This window comes from Choristoneura fumiferana, chromosome 4, assembly GCF_025370935.1.
Source record: "Choristoneura fumiferana chromosome 4, NRCan_CFum_1, whole genome shotgun sequence".
Classification (NCBI taxonomy): Eukaryota; Metazoa; Arthropoda; class Insecta; order Lepidoptera; family Tortricidae; genus Choristoneura; species Choristoneura fumiferana.
The window spans coordinates 19,969,411-19,975,530 of NC_133475.1; the positions used below are offsets into that span (position 1 = coordinate 19,969,411).

General features: G+C 37.5%; 1 protein-coding gene across 2 annotated transcripts in view; it reads left to right on the forward strand.

Annotated features, from left to right (window-relative positions):
- The window catches only part of mAChR-B (muscarinic acetylcholine receptor), a 46,222-nt gene that overhangs the window by 20,398 nt on the left and 19,704 nt on the right, over positions 1 to 6,120 (forward strand). The gene's annotated exons all lie outside the window — the stretch shown is intronic.

The window sequence follows — 6,120 nt, forward strand, 5'->3', positions numbered from 1 at the left end:
AGTACACCATATTTTTAATTTAAAACTCCGACTAAGTAGCAACTGGTCTAAGTAGCAAGTAGTCTAAATAGCAACTGGTCGAAGTAGAAACTATTTTAAGTAGCAACTATTCTAAATAGCAACTGGTCTAAGTAGCAACTGGTCTAAGTAGTAACTGGTCTAAGAAGCAACTGATCTAATTAGTAAGTGGTCTAAGTAGCAAGTGGTCTTAAGAGCTTTGACTCAGAGTCATGAGCTCCGCTTTTTACCCCACTTGGGTACTTAGAAATCAGCTGTTCTTAGACCAATTAACACTATACCATAAAAACAAACTAATATTTTACTACACCGGACAGTACGTAGGTAAGTTGCTCTACTAATTGAATTGTTTATTTTCCACGCACGTCTTAACCGGAGATTAACATTTAATCAGAGTTACTTTAGATGCGGCCCGGGATAAGTGAAAGGACTTAGTGTGCAGACTTATCGAAATAAACACTTGAAGTCTTAAAGGCTTTTAGTTTTTATTAGGTCCTTGTTTTAAGTTATGGACAGTTCGATTTGTGTGAGAATTAATACGTTTAACGTGGAAACGGTGCTTTGTTTTAAATAGTTAGGTATTCGATCAAGCTTTTCTTTACCTATTTAGGTTCAATATCAGTCGTACAGTACAGCATTAATATCTGCCACAGCGGAACGTGAAAAATATCTGACATGTCCTTCCGGCCCTAAAGTCGTATCAGATATTTATGTACGCTTTTTATGTCAGATATTAGTGCTGGTGACTGTACAGCTTAAAACGTAAAAGACCATAATCTTTCTTTTGTTTTCAAATTGACATTATCGCTACGCGCTAAACTCGTAACTAGAGAGACCCGCGCCTGCAGGGCTACTACGAAATTCGAAAATAGAAGTTCGTATTGTACCGTCCCACCGACGCTTATATTATTTAATACGAGAGTGAGAGGGACGTGTGATACGATTTTCGAATTTCATAGTAGCGCTTCTGGGACGAACAAGAGAGAGAGAGAGAGAGTATCATTTATTTCCACATATTCGATATACAGAAAAATACAAGAAATACAAATGAACATCGAATAGAAAATCAAGTGACAGTAGTTGGTAGTGGTTGTAAAATTTCAATCACTCAAAAATTACCATAACCAGTGCACTCGTAATACGCATCTACTTATCTCGCCTTAACGAGGTACTAAGTATTAGCAGTTAAACGTTAATTAGCCCATAAATACCGTTTAATAGAATGCATAATTAATTGAAGTAGAGCATACCGCGTGTCGGCGCAATTCAACCAATTTAATAGGCTCTATCTGACTACGGTAAAGAGGGCTATGTTTTAAGACAATTTCATCGTTCATATTTTTAACGGAAGTCATCGACATAGCTCAAAGAATGTGTAGGTTGAAGTGGCAATGGGCGGGTCACATCGAAGAACAAAACCGTTTGGGCGAGAAATGTCCGCGAGTAACGACCACGAACTGTAGACGAAGCGTTGGCAAGCCTCCCACTACTTTTTTTTATTCTACTGGATGGAAAACGGGCAATTAGATCTCTTGATGGTAAGAGATCACCACCGCCCATAAACATCTGCAACACCAGGGGTATTGCAGATGCGTTGCCAACCTAGAGGCCTAAGATGGGATACCTCAAGTGCCAGTAATTTCACCGGCTGTCTTACTCTCCACGCCGAAACACAACAGTGAAGCACTGCTGCTTCACGGCAGGATTAGCGAACAAGATGGTGGTAGCGATCCGGGCGGACCTTGCACAAGGTCCTATCACCTGCAACAGATGCAAACGCAGAGGCAGATGGACTGACAATAAGAGTTTATATTTCCCGTTGTAGGCACAACGGGGGGGGTTGCAGGTGGTAGGACCTTGTGCAAGGTCCGCCCGGATTGCTACCACCATCTTGCTCGCTAATCCTGCCGTGAAGCAGCATTGCTTGCATTGTTGTGTTTCGGCGTGGAGAGTAAGACAGCCGGTGAAATTACTGGCACGTGAGGTATCCCATCTTAGGCCTCTAGGTTGGCAAACGCGTCTGCAATACCCTGGTGTTGCAGATGTTTAGGGCGGTGGTGATCTCTTACCATCAGGAGACCCACTTGCTCGTTTGCCATCCAGTCGTATAAAAAAAAAAAAAAAAAAAAAAACAGATTTCAATTATAAGATTTAATTCAAGTATTTGGTTCAATTATCTAAAGAGTACTTAGAATTAATAATAGTCTTCATCCCACGGTTACATTGACCTGAAAACTAAAAATAACATTTATTAAAAATTTGTTTGCTGAAAGGCAAGACATGAAGGACAGGACATCAAATTATTGTACATCTATATATTCAATTTGATAATTGTATTATATAGGAACTCATGTTTGACAAATAAATTATCTTTATCTTTTATCTTTATTAATTTCAGTTTATTAGTTTCAGTAAAGCCCATTGCGTCCTACTTACAGAATCTAATAAATGAGTTCAATTTCAGTTTAATAATTTACAATTAAATATTAACTGTGTGTTTTTTAAATCCATTTTAAATAAAATAATATTTGCATGCCAATTTATTTGAAGCAGGTATCGGGGGACGGGGGGGGGGAGGGCTTTGCTCAGCACTGGGACAGAATAGGCTAATAATAATAATACCTTGATTTGGCTCACGAGGTGACCGTTATGTGGGATGCTGACTCGGCGATCATTGTCCCGATAGTTGTTTCGGCAAACGGTCTGATAGCGAAGAGTCTCGACCAACATCTCAAGAGACTCTCGCTAGATGGCTAGATCAAGGGCCAGATACAGCGGTACTTCTGGACAAAGCACGCTTCGTCCGTCCGTAGGTTCCTCACTCTGCGGCCCTGGCCACCGGTAACTTGGGCCCTGCCCGTTACTGGCGGCAAACTAGGTTAGGCTTTATAAATATTTTTATTTTGTTTGTACTTTTTTGTATTTTACTTTTTATACTATTATAAAACCCTAATCTAAGAAAAAAAATACAGAGAATAATAATAATAATTTATCTGGTTAGACATATATTTTATTTGGTTAGACACATGCATTATTATTCATAAAAACCTCTTGTGAATATGTCTCAAGCGACATAAATTATTTAATTTCATCCCAGTATATACAAGCATCCAAACATAAAGTGTTCCACAATTTAATGGCGTGAAGTACCCTGTCGCTGCTAAGTGTCGAATACATTAAAGACTCCGAATTAAAATAACATGCCGACTATTTAATGTTGACACTTACGTATGGTAATGAACACATTCTTGCATTATTTGGTTGAAACGTATTGACGTTTTTAAATTAGTTAACTGTAATTGTCAAGTGTAAGTTTGAAGTCACTATCGCGGTATACAAAGCGGGATCCTTACGACTGCCATAATTTTATAAGTCATAATGTATTGTTTGTCATAATTATTGTTAGTCATATTTTTTTCCCGCTGAAACCATATATTTTTTATACATTTTTAAACGGTCATCCTGTAAAACGTAATAGGTTAGTGAACTAAAATAATTTCCTTGCTCACCCGGACCTTACGATAGCTAAGCTTATGCAAAATATGCGCGTTCATGCAGTTCCTCCACCTCCACACTGTAAGACACACACAAATCACACAAACCCATCTATCACCACAACCACACTACACTGACGCGTTTCGAAAACTCAACAGAGCTCATCTTCAGAGTGACACAACCGTACACCATGCTACCAGTTGTTAGACAGAAGAAGTGAAGATGAGCCTGGTTGAGTTCGAAACGCGTCAGTGTAGTGTGGTGGTGGTGATAGATGGGTTGTGTGATTTGTGTGTGTTCTTACAGTGTGGAGGTGGAGGAACTGCATGAACGCGCATATTTTGCATAAGCTTAGCTATCGTAAGGTCGCGGGTGAGCAAGGAAATTATTTTAGTTCATTGATATGGACCTCCGCAAAGTAACGCCTGATTCATAAATAATATTGTAATAGGTTAGGTTTGTTTTATAACAAATTTGAAAAATAAATGGTTTCAGAGGAAAAAAGAGTTATGTCAAACATTACATTATGACTAACAATTTTCGACCAGTCAATATATACCCGTACAAAGCGCTATTCTGTAAAATATAACTATTTAATAATCTGTATTATAAGTTGTTTTTTCAACTATTTTTACTGTAGTTGCAATTTGATTCGAACCCACACATACCCGACATATACTAGTACTACAAATGATCGAAAATAGTTTGCTAGTTTTGATATCAATTTACAAAATATATTGTTTTCAATTGTATAAACAGAGAAGTATAAGCATTTGCATTAAAAGAGAATTCATAATAATAATTTGTTTAGAGTATGTAAAAGATTCAAAAAGTTTTATTTGTAAAGATAATTTTCAGTATCACTATGTTACTTCTATCTTGTAAATAAATAGATGTAATTTAAATGTAATTTACTGTTCTCTCAATTTACATACATACAAACATTGCAAGTTAAACAAAAGCTTGTTAATAATAAAAACATTTTGTTAAGAAATAATAAGTTTTTAATACCATGTTTTATGGCTGACAGTACTTTTTATTGGATGTACTGCTACGGTGTACTGACAATATTACCTAACTTACATTGTGTAATATATAATATACTAGATTAAATCCAAATTTCAATATTTGACCCATGGGTACCATATCAACTCAGCTTTTAAAAAGGGCGGTTGGTATTCCCCGTCTCAAAATGTCGCAACAGAGCTGTTTAGTCCCACGATCGCTGACATTGGGTCACGGGTCGCCGGCTCGCATGTGACCACGGTAAATCGTGACCCCCTGCTGGGCCCCAATAGTTCTGTTTACTCTGTAACACACCGACTGACAGTTATTGGTTTAACCTAGATATTGGAGAGATATACGTTAAGTTGTTGTTTTGTATTGAAGCATAGTAACTTAACTTTGATATTGATTCTGTATGATATGTACATATTAATGTTGCAAACAGGTGAAAATGTCCACCGTCGTTTCAGCTTTTAGGTACACATATTTCTATACAGCGAATACAGGACTCATCTGCGTGTAAGAAAGCTTCCGTCTGTCCCACTCTTGTCCCACTAGTCCCATTGAGTTGTCCCATCATGGGACAACTGAGACGATTTACTCCAGTAGTCCCATGGGACCAGTGGCACTAATATTTTTATCATATTGTTGTCCCAAAAGTCCCATTACCGTCATGCTCAAATGGAACTCATAACGGGTGCCATCACGCTAGTTCGCACTCGCCAATGCGAACCATAACCTTTAATCATCCAAATCACAAGCTCGGACTGATAATAGACAGAACTGAATATTTATCATCAAATAATAAAAACCAGTAAGCGCGTGTCGACCTGAGAAAAAAATATTTTAAATAATTCGCAGCTATATATTATATAACTAAAAAAAATCGTGAAGAGCCTTTAGAAAACAGTCTACGTTACGTTATGGCTTCCCTAGAAAAAATGTGCTTTTTTTTAGTTATATCACTATCCAAATAAAGCAGCGACATTTTGCCCGAGTCCAACTCACGCTTAGCCGGTTTTGTCTATTTATTTTATCATATATCTTCTACTATTCTATCTATTTATGTATTTATATATTCTTCTAGTCTATATGTCTAATTTATTGAATCAGGCCTTACTTAGCGGAGGTCCATATCAATCTAAAATAATTTATTTGCTCACCCGCGACCTTATGATAGCTACAAGATATGCGAGTTCATGCAGTTCCTCCACCTCCACACTGTACGAACGAACACACACAAACCACCCAAACCCATCTATCACCACCACCACATACACTGACGCGTTTCGAACTCAACCAGAGCTCATCTTCTATAGTAAAGTATAAGATTAACTTTTGACGTTCTCATACACATATAAGCCACGCTCGTTACTGGCATGCTAATAAGCATTCTAGTCAAAGTCAAAGTCAAAGTCAAAATATCTTTATTCAATTTAGGCTATAACAAGCACTTATGAATGTCAAAAAAAAATCTACCACAGTACCTGAAGTACCAGTATGCCCCTAAAAAAGCATGCTTAATAGTAGCACGTGTTCTATATCCATGTGTGATGTGAGATGTGTTCCACACATGCTAGTAAGAGCATTGGCTCTATAGTA